Raw genomic sequence first — 12006 nt, forward strand, 5'->3', positions numbered from 1 at the left:
CTGGGGTGCTTAATTTTAGTTGATCTGCACAAAAATAGAGATTGGAATGTCTCGAGGCCCCTCCTTGTACTACTGTTGTACACTGATGTTCATCACTGGCAGAAGGTGTATCGGGGAGACTTGGGTCGATTTATAGTATGAGGCGTACTGTATGAGGCGTCGCAGGGCCCATCTCGACCTCGCAGCATGGCATACTATAATACTATCGCAATATTTTCTTCTATTTACTACTGTATGTTTCATCAACTAGTGCCACTATAATGTAATCATGCTTTTTCATTATCTGTGCAAACATGGTTATTCAGCTATATTTTGGTGGAACTGCACAAATGTACGAATGGAACTGGCATATATGCAGAGTGCGAGGTGTGCCAAGTAGAAATTACCGACACCAACCATGCTCCATGCACGCATTGGCATCCACCACCACCAGTGGGATGTGTGGCGCTCTCTATGGACGGATCTTTCTTGGCAGCAAATCCTCTAACCAAATACTAGTAGCTTATATTGGCAGTTTTCTAGGGGGCACTCTTTTCTGAAAGAAGCACCAATCTATTTTTATTTATTTGTACATAGTGTCACAACTTTGACCCAAAGGTCTAGAGCTATTTTAGGGTGATTGGCGTAGTACACGGAGACTGATTGTAAGCATAATTTTCATTAGCTGTCACACTGATTGTAAGCATGAGCAGATGGAAGATTAGGTTAGTGCGAAGCTTACCTTAAACCCTACCACCGCTGTTGAAACGAGGCGAGCATCGAGGGAACCGTGGAGAACGGCGGGGAAGCAACATTGCACCATCCGACCTACTTTGCGGTGGTAGAACGAATACTCATGTGGATCTGGCTAGCTCTGCACCTCACGAACGGCACACCATACTCGATCGATTCGTTATCCTATGGGTGCTCGACCTTCGACCTGTACACCCACCACCTCCGCCTGACTTTCGCCTCGGGCGAATATGTCTGCTCCATCGCCCGGAGGATATACTTGATGAACTCAAAGTATTGCGGAGTGACTGCCGCCGAGGAGTACATCGCCACCCTCATCGTTGTTGTCTCGCTCTTTCGCATACATTGCAACATGGCCCTCACCGTCCTCGAAATCTCCCACTCATTATCAAACCAAGTATGGATCTCCTTCAACTTGGCTAACTTTGCCTGGTCGCCGCCGGCGATCTGCCTGATTCGCTGTTGCATCCTCTCCATAGATGTCCTTCTGAGTGGTCCAGTGCTAGCTTTGGAAGATGGGAGGAGAGACGGTGGTCTTGCATTAGAGGAGAGGAAGAGGCGAGACCGTGGTTTTGGAATGGAGATGATGGAGAGGAGAGGAGGTGGTTTTGCAATGGAGAAGAGGGAGAGGCGAGATGGTGGCTTTGGAATGGAGATGATGGAGAGGAGAGGAGGTGGTTTTTGCAATGGAGAAGAGGGAGAGGAGCGTGCGGCAGCAATTTAGGATTGGATGAGAGGGCCGGCGCGCTGTGACTGGATCAAAATCAAAATAAATTTAGCCTTCAATTAAGAAAGCGACCCCACATTAACTAGTCTCCCTTTTATTCTAGGTCACAATTGACCATGATTTTCACAAATAAAATATATTTTATACGTTGCAAAAATAATTGAAAGTACATTCAGACACGAACCAAACGATACAATTTTTGGTGACATGCATTCACATTTTGCTTGTCAAATACAATGCATGGTCAAACTTTGACCCAAAATAAGCAAAACAAAAAAATACTTCCAAGATCAGTGCCGCTCTTCCGCTCTTCTCGTCTTAAACCACCGCCGCTCCTCTCCTATTCCAATCTAAATCCAGCGCCGCTCCTCTCCTCTTCCATTTCAAAACCACCGCCCCTCCTCTCCTGTTCCAATCCAAAAACAGTGTCGCTCCTCTCCCGTTCTAATCCAAAACCAGCGCTGCTCCTCTCCTCTTCCATTCAAAAACCACTGGCGACAAGTGAAGGTGATGTGGAGAAGTAGATTGATGAAGGAGTACAACCGATACGTGAGGATCCCAGACGGCGACCCTGCGAAGCTAGCTAGGATGTTGGAGATACAGTCTTGGTTTGACAACAAGGACCAACTAGCGGTGACGGCAACATCCATGGCCAAATATCTGCAACAGAGGGGAAAGGCGGCGATACTCCCGGAGGGAGTCGCGTGGGAGTACATAGAGCTGCTCCTCTGGGCCATGGAGCAAGAAGATTCACCAAATCCGATCGTGAGGGACCGGTGGTGGGAGTATCGATCCCAGATGGAGCATCCTCCAGAGATTGAAGGATCGAGCATCTACAGGGTGCCGTTTGTGAACATGTCATGCCAGAGTGAGCCGGTGGAGTCTTGTAGCGACCAGAACTCAAATAGTCTGATCTCTGTGCATTAGTGTCATCCCTGGATCGGTAATTCTAACACACATAGTACTTGAAGGATTTATAACAGAGTAGCAATCACACACTTATTACATCGAATGTCTCAAAAGAGAACTTATTACAATAAATATGGCTTAAGGCCATCTAATAATGATAACAGCGGAAGGCTTGGAAGATAAGCGAGTCCATCAACTCCAACGGCATCACTGAGTATAAGACCATGACCTAAGGCACCTTACTCGTCGTCTGAAAAGTCTGCAACATGAACGTTGCAGCTCGGAAATGGGTCAGCACATGGAATATGCTGGCAATGTAACACATAGAGAGTAATAAACAGAAGTATGCTATCACTACATGCATGTATGGCTGGTGGAAAGCTCTATGGTTACAATTTTGCATAAAGCCAATTTTTCCCTACTACAAAGGATTAAATTTTATTTAACTATCATGGTGGTTGTTAAACATTGAGAAGGGTACTCCAACTCAATCCCAATTAAGCATCATCATTAACCCAACAAGATTAAATTAAAAGTAACATGATGAGATTCACATGATAATCAAGTACAAGATACTCAAAATGTCCATAACCGGGGACACGGCTAACCAGGATAGTTTATACACTCCGCAGAGGTTTGCGCACTTTTCCCCACAAGACTCGATCTCCTCCGTTGGATTTCTCGCACTACATGGTGTTTAAGAAACGGATGACTGAGACACAGTCTTTCAGAAGCATAAACTCCCTACTCCGGGTAGACAGTTACACCTAGTTTCCCCTACATCTGCTAGTCTACCTCTTCAAGAGTTCACACAACTTAATCAACTATGCTAGAGCCCATATTAGCTTGTGGCTGCACACAGAAGTTTATAGCATGAATAATCTCATGATCCCTTTGAGCCTGGGTGGCGGTCCATAGGAGAATCACACGGTACCCCGGGATTTTCAAAAATACAGGCAACACTGGGTTCCCTAGGTGTCTCAATCCACCCAGATGTGAGTTTAAGTTGCCACCTTAAGTAAACCATTAAATAACAATCTCACAACTATCATGAATACACTCACCCAATCCACGTCTACTAGCATAGCATGGCAATATAAGCAAATGTAGAAGTAACTCCCAAGGTTTGATAATAAACAGGCAATAGGTACTACCTCATCTACTTCCCAAAAACCACATATTAATCAGATCCTAACCATGCAATTGTTTCAGGATTGATCTAATGCAATAAAACTGGGTAGTAAAGAGGTATGATCAAAGTGTTACTTGCCTTGCTGATGATCCGTGAAACCTAGAGATTCGAAGTAGCAAGCGGCGCACTCCAGGTAATCTATCGCAAACAAACAAGCATACAATAAGCACTCATCTAATGCACGTGTAAAACTAAAATAAGAGATCTAACCACAAAGTTCAACTTGAGAACTCCAGTTTGCAAAAAGAATCAAATCAAACGAAGCAACGAAAGTCAAACGGCGAAAGAAACAAGCTTCATTTACTAATATGGACCTAAGTCAAATTTTACAGCAGCAAAAACTTGTTTGAGTAGGTTGAACGAAAAGAGGGTTTCGAGACGAAACTCTAGGCGCTTGAATCGCCTCATTCCGATAAACGAGCGAAAAGTTATACTGAAATGAAAATCGGATCAGAAATCGCGATCTGGAATAATCGCAGAAAATCCGAGAAAAAGAAAAACGGACGAACAGGCTAACGAACGAACGTTCGCTGTCTGCGGCTAAAGGACAAAAACCGTTCGTTAAAACGAACGTACGGACGAACGTCCGCAAAATAAGTAAGCCAGAAAAAAAACTAAACCGATCTATATATAAAAAATAAACCGCGGTTCCTAAAAAAAGCCAACGGTTTTCTGAGGAAAACCAGCGACGGCTACCTCCAGCGACGGCAGGGTCCGGCGAGGGCGGCGGGCTCCGGCGGGTGGCAGCGGTCGGTGGCGGGGCGGCTTCGACGCGAGGTGGCGGTGGCGGGGCGACAGTGACGTTGGGCGACGGGGTCGGCGACGTCGGGCGGTGGTGTCGCGGTAGCGGCGGCGACAGCGGCGGCGGGTTAGGGTTAGGGTTTCGACGGGGTGGGTTGAGGTGGGCTGGCGGGGTCCGCGGCTTATAAAACCTGGGCGGAGAGGAGTCCGGGTCGCCCACGGCGGCTCGAGTCAGTTCGTTTTTTTAAATAATTTCACGCAGAAAAACAATTAAAAGAAGTACTAAACGGACTCCAAAAATCCCGAAATAAATTTTCCCCGACTTCTAAAATCAAGCCGGACAAGATGAACATTTATTTGGGGCCTAAATGCAATTTTGAAAAACGCGCATTTTTCCTAAATTCAAATAAAATAGCCAAAAACTCTGAAATAAAATCTTATTTGATTTTTTATTAAATCCTCAATATCTCTTTATTTTGGGAAAGTCATTTTATTCGCTCTCTCATATTTTCATAATAGAAATAATTGAAGATAAAATAAATAAAATCAAATGATCCTATTTTGAAAATTTGAGAAAACTCAAATATGAAAATAACAAAATCCCCAACTCTCTCCTTGGGTCCTTGAGTTGCATAGAATTTCTAGGATCAGGCCAAAATGCAATAAAATATGATATGCAATGATGATCTAATGTATAACATTCCAAATTGAAAATTTGGGATGTTACAAACCTACCCCCCTTAAGATGAATCTCGCCCTCGAGATTCGGGTTAGCTAGAAAATAGGTGAGGGTGGTCCTTCAACAAATCTTCCTCTCGCTCCTAGGTAGCTTTATCTTCAGTATGGTGGCTCCACTAAACTTTGCAAAACTTGATAACCTTGCTGCGGGTGACTCGGCTGGCAAACTCGAGAATCTTGACTGGTTTCTCCTCATAGGTCATATCACTATCCAGCTGAATCGCTTCTAGTGGCACTGTGTCTCTCAGCGGTATATCAGCCATCTCTGCGTGGCACTTCTTCCACTGGGAAACGTGGAAGACGTCATGAATTCCTGACAGTCCTTCAGGGAGTTCCAACTTGCAAGCAACTTCTCCCATACGCTCCAAAACTTTGTATGGTCCCACAAAACCTAGCGCTAACTTCCCCTTAACTCCAAAGCGCTTAACTCCTCGAAGTGGAGATACACGAAGATAAACTCTGTCTCTGACTTTGTAAACTGTCTCCTTGCGTTTAGAATCTGCATAGCTCTTCTGTCTGGACTGGGCTACCTTGAGCCTATCACGAATCAACTTCACCTTCTGTTCAGACTCCTTAATCAAATCTGGTCCAAACAACTGGCGGTCTCCAACTTCATCCCTCAACAATGGGGTCCTGCACCTCCTTCCGTACAAGGCTTCGAAAGGGGCCATCTTCAAACTGGATTGATAACTGTTGTTGTAAGAGAACTTCGCATACGGAAAATTATCATCCCAACTAGATCCATAATCTAGCGCACAAGCTCACAGCATGTCCTCCAGAATCTGATTGACTCTCGGTCTGTCCATCTGTCTGCGGATGAAAGGCTGTACTGAACTCTAGCCTGGTACCCAAAGTTTCGTGCACCTGATTCCAGAACTTTGAGGTAATCTGGGTTCCTCTATCTGATACGATGGTCCTCGGAACTCCATGCAGACATACGATCCTGGTCATTTATATCTTTGCCAACTTAGCACTGGTGTAAGTGGTCTTCACTGGGATGAAATGAGCTACCTTCGTCAATCGATCGACTACAACCCATATCGAGTCATAGCCTGAACGAGTCCTGGGCAATCCCGTGATAAAATCCATGCCTAGCTTATCCCACTTCCATTCGGGTATCGGCAATGGCTGTAACAATCCTGCTGGCTTCTGATGCTCTGCCTTCACTCTCTGACATACATCACAAACTGCTACATACTCCGCAATATCCTTCTTCATTCCGGTCCACCAGAAAGTGTCCTTCAAATCCAGATACATCTTAGTATTTCCTGGGTGAATCGAGTACGGCGAATCATGGGTCTCTTGCAGAATCAACTTCCTGATCTCAGGGTCATTGGGCACATAAATGCGGTCTTCAAACCATAAGGTATTGTGCTCATCTTCACGAAATCCTTTAGCATTTCCTTTGCTCATCCTCTCCTTTATCTCAGCAATCTCATTGTCAGTCTTCTGAGCTTCTCTGATCTTATCCATCAAAGTCGACTGAATCTCCAATGCTGCAACATAGCCTCTTGGAGCCATCTCCAAACATAGCTCACGAAGGTATTTGGCTAACTCCTTCGGTAACTCTCCGGTCAAGAGTGTGTTGACATGCCTCTTGCGGTTCAACGCGTCGGCTACTACGTTAGCCTTTCCGGGGTGATAATGCAATCTCATATCATAATCCTTGATGAGCTCCAACCATCTCCTTTGCCTGAGATTCAACTCCTTCTGCGTGAAGATGTACTTCAAACTCTTGCGATCCGTGTACACCTCACAATGATTTCCGATGAGAAAATGTCTCCAAGTTTTCAATGCATGTACTACGGCTGCTAACTCCAAATCATGGGTAGCATAATTCAACTCATGGGGCTTAAGATGTCGTGAGGCATATGAAACAACTCTTCCCTCCTGCATAAGCACCGCTCCAAGTCCTCGACATGAAGCATTGCAATAAACCTCATAATCCTTGCACTGATCTGGCAGAATCAACACTGTGATGTAACCAAACGTTTCTTCAACTCCTAAAAACTAGCCTCACATTCCTCAGTCCATTTGAATTTGGTATCCTTCTTCAACAACTCTGTCATGGGCTTAGCAATCTTTGAGAAATTCTCAATGAATCTCCGGTAGTATCCTGCGAGTCCAAGAAAACTCCGAATCTCTCCAACTGTTGTTGGTGCTTCCCAATTTGTCACAGTGACAACTTTGGTGGGGTCTACTGCTATTCCTTCTCCGGATATAACATGTCCGAGAAATCCAACTTCCTTCAGCCAAAACTCACATTTGCTGAACTTGGCATATAACTGATGTTCTCTGAGCTTCCCAAGTACCAAACGCAAATGCTCCTTATGCTCCTCTTCATTCTTTGAGTAGACCAAAATATCATCAGTGAACACCATGACGAACTTATCTAGAAACTCCATAAACACCTTATTCATCATGTTCATGAAATATGCAGGTGCATTAGTCAGACCAAATGAGATAACGGTATACTCATACAGCCCGTACCTGGTGGTAAAAGCCTTCTTAGGTATATCCTGCTCTCGAATCTTCAACTGGTGGTATCCTGATCGCAGATCGATCTTGGAAAATACCTTAGCTCCTTGCAACTGGTCAAACAAATCATTGATCATCGGCAGTGGGTACTTGTTCTTGATTGTCACTTCATTCAACCCTCGATAATCAGCAACCATCCTTAAAGATCCATCCTTCTTCTCCACTAGAAGCACTGGCAATCCCCAAGGTGACGAACTTGGGTGAATATAACCTTTGTCCAGTAACTCCTTAATCTGCTTCTTAATTTCCTCCAAATCTTGTGCGGGCATCCTGTACGGTCTCTTAGAAATTGGCCCTGTGCCTGGCAAAAGCTCAATCAAAAATCCAATGTCTCTATCCGGTGGCATGCCTGGCAATTCTTCTGGAAATACGTCAGGAAAATCCTTCACCACTGGTACTTCCTCCTGTACAATTCCTGATAAGAAATTCACTTGATTCCTCTTCGGCTCATGCCAGGATACATACTTGATCCTTCTTCCTTCTGGGTTGGTAAGCAAAATCGACTTACTGGCGCAATCTATGTTCCCTCCATACATCGATAGCCAATCCATACCCAGAATCACATCCAAACCTTGCGACTCCAAAACTACCAAATCCGAAGGAAAAACATGTCTACCTATGGCCAATGGTACTTGAAAACATCCTTGACTGCCCATATACTCCGCTCCTGGTGAGCTTACTAGCATAGGTGTTCTAAGAACTTTGGTAGGCAGTTAATACTTATCCACAAATCCCCTTCATATGTATGAATGTGATGCACCAGTATCAAAAAGAACGATTGCAGTAAATGACTTAACCAAAAACTTACCTATTACTGCATCTGGCTGGGCTTTAACCTCCTCCATGCTAACGTGGTTCACCTGTCCCTTGTTGAAAGGGTTTGGCTTCTTCCCAGAGCTTCCATTGCCATTTCCATTCTTCGCTTAAGGACATTCAGTGGCATAATGTCCAGTCTTCTAGCATTTGTAGCAGGTAATGTGGCTCAGATCCCTCTTGGCTAGGGTTGATGGGTTGGTGCGGTTCTGTCCGTTGCTTCCTCCATTCCCATTACCATTATTGGGTCCACTATGGTTGTGCGGACTACCTCCTCCATGGGTATGCTGAAAATGTCCTCCCGAATTCAGGGTAAAACGAGGCTTCTGATGAGCTCCAGAATTGTACTTCCCTTGTCCATACTTCCTCTTGCGGCTGTCAATCTGCTTTTGCTTCCCTTCAATCATGAGAGCACGATCTACCAACTCCTGGTAGTTGTTGAAGGTTGCTAACATCAACTGCATGCTCAGCTCATCATTCAGTCCTTCTAGAAACTTCTCCTGCTTAGCTGCATCCGTAGCAACGTCATCTGGGGTGTAACGTGCTAGCTTACTAAAGTCATCCACATGCTGGCCAATAGTACGTCCTCCTTGGCGTAAGTTACGAAACTCACGCTTCTTCATGGCCATAGCTCCTGCTGAGACATGAGTAGTATGTAAAGCCTGCTGAAACTGATCCCATGTGACAGTGTCGATGGGACAAGTGGCTGTGAAATTCTCCCACCATGATGTTGCGGGTCCATCAAGCTGATGTGCGGCAAAATGCACCTTCTCCGCATCTGTGCATCCTGCAGTGGTTAACTCCCTTCCCATCTTGCGGAGCCAATCATCTGCAACTATCGGCTCGGTGCTACTGGAAAACACTGGTGGATTAAGCCTCAAGAAACGGGCTAAGTGATCAACAGGTGGTGGTGGTGGTGGGTTGTTGTTGTTGTTGTTCCCCTGATTCTGGTTCTGGACTAGCTTCTTTTTCAAATCTTCATTCTTCTCCACGAGTGTCGTCATTTCCTCCTCATATCCATCGCGTGTAGACTTGAGTTCTTCTTCCAGCTCTGTGATCTTGGTCAATGCCTTCTTCAGATCTATCATGCCCGCGCACATCTGGTTCTCCTGGCGATGAATGTGCTGGTTTAACTCCTGGATGAAAGCTGCAATTGATCTATCCTTTCGGGAGCTGATCATCTCCCATTGCTAATCTCGGTGCCCACAAATCTGGTAGATAGTATCCTTAAGATCCTTGTGGTAAACTTCTCCAATGCGTCCCATTGTGATGTGGGCTGCCATGCTCTTTCCTAGACTCCTGGTTGGTGCATCAAAGGAAAACTTTATGGGCTCAGTGATGGGCATGAACGTCCTTCCTGGAACTTGAACTTGAATCATCCAACGCTCCTCTGGTAAAGTGGCGATGTAGGTCTTGGTGAAGCTTGGTACTCCGATGTTCAAGTACTTAGTGACTTCCTTCAAGTGGCGTCCAAAGAGTGTATCTTCATCCGGTTGCGTGAACTTGTTCCTTTGCATCCGCCATCCTAAAAGAGTAGAAAAGATGAGGAGTCAGAAATGAGAAGAGAGAGCAGTGATCTAGGGCTTTAGCTTAGTGGTCGTGTCCTATAGTCAGCGTGTGCTCTGATACCATCTTGTAGTGACCAGACCTCAAACAGTCTGATCTTTGTGCATTAGTGCCATCCATGGACCGGTAATGCTGACACGCACAGTACTTGAAGGATTTATAACAGAGTAGCAATCACACACTTATTACATCAAATGTCTCAAAAGAGAACTTATTACAATAAATATGGCTTAAGGCCATCTAATAACAATAACAATGGAAGGCTTGGAAGATAAGTGAGTCCATCAACTCCAACGGCATCACTAAGTATAAGACCACGACCTAAGGCACCTTACTCATCGTCTGAAAAGTCTGCAACATGAACGTTGCAGCCCGGAAACGGGTCAGCACATGGAATGTGCTGGCAATGTAACACATAGAGAGTAATAAACAGAAGTATGCTATCACTACATGCATGTATGGCTGGTGGAAAGCTCTATGGTTACAGTTTTGCATAAAGCCAATTTTTCCCTACTACAAAGGATTAAATTTTATTTAACTATCATGGTGGTTGTTAAACATTGAGAAGGGTACTCCAACTCAATCCCAATTAAACATCATCATTAACCCAACAATATTAAATTAAAAGTAACATGATGAGATTCACATGATAATCCAAGTACTAGATACTCAAAACGTCCATAACCGGGGACACGACTAACCATGATTAGTTTATATACTCTGCAGAGGTTTGCGCACTTTTCCCCACAAGACTCAATCTCCTCCGCTGGATTTCTCGCACTACATGGTGTTTGAGAAACGGATGACCAAGACATAGTCTTTCAGAAGCATAAACTCCCTACTTTGGGTAGACAGTTACACCTACTTTCCCCTACATCTGCTAGTCTACCTCTTCAAGAGTTCACACAACTTAATCAACTATGTTAGAGCCCATATTAGCTTGTGGCTGCACATGGAAGTTTCTAGCATGAACAATCTCATGATCCCTTTGAGCCTGGGTGGCGGTCCATAGGAGAATCACACGGTACCCCGGGATTTCTAAAAATACAGGCAACACTGGGACCCCAAGTGCCTCAACCCACCCAGATGTGAGTTTAAGTTGCCAACTTAAGTAAACCATTAAATAACAATCTCACAACTATCATGAATACACTCACCCAATCCACGTCTACTATCATAGCATGGCAATATAAGCAAACGTAGAAGTAACTCCCAAGGTTTGATAATAAACAGGCAATAGGTACTACCTCATCTACTTCCCAAAACCACATATTAATCAGATCCTAACCATGCAATTGTTTGAGGATTGATCTAATGCAATAAAACTGGGTAGTAAAGAGGTATGATCAAAGTGTTACTTGCCTTGCTGATGATCCGTGAAACCTAGAGATTCGAAGTAGCAAGCGGCGCACTTCGGGTAATCTATTGCAAACAAACAAGCATACAATAAGCACTCATCTAATGCACAGGTAAAACTCAAATAAGAGATCTAACCAGAAAGTTCAACTTAAGAACTCCGATTTGCAAAAAGAATCAAATCAAACGAAGCAACGAAAGTAAAACGGCGAAAGAAACAAGCTTCATTTACTAATCTGGACCTAAGCCAATTTTACAGTAGCAAAAACCTGTTTGAGTAGGTTAAACGGAAAGAGGGTTTCGAGAAGAAACTCTAGGCGCTTGAATCGCCTGATTCCGATAAACGAGTGAAAAGTTATACTGAAACGAAAATCGGATAAGAAATCGTGATCTGGAATAATCGCAGAAAATCCGAGAAAAAGAAAAACGGATGAACAAGCTAACGAACAAACGTTCGCTATCTGCGTCTAAACGACGAAAACTGTTCGTTAAAACAAACGTACAGACGAATGTCCGCAAAATAAGTAAACCGGAAAAAAACTAAACCGATCTATATAAAAAAATAAACCGCGGTTCCTAGAAAAAACCAACGGTTTTCCAAAGAAAACCAGCGGCAACGGCTACCTCCGACAGCGGCGGGGTCCGGCTGGCTCCGGCGTGTGGCGGCGATCGGCGGCGGCGGGGCGGCTTCGGC

Source organism: Triticum dicoccoides, chromosome 2B (genome assembly GCF_002162155.2).
Source record: "Triticum dicoccoides isolate Atlit2015 ecotype Zavitan chromosome 2B, WEW_v2.0, whole genome shotgun sequence".
NCBI lineage: Eukaryota > Viridiplantae > Streptophyta > Magnoliopsida > Poales > Poaceae > Triticum > Triticum dicoccoides.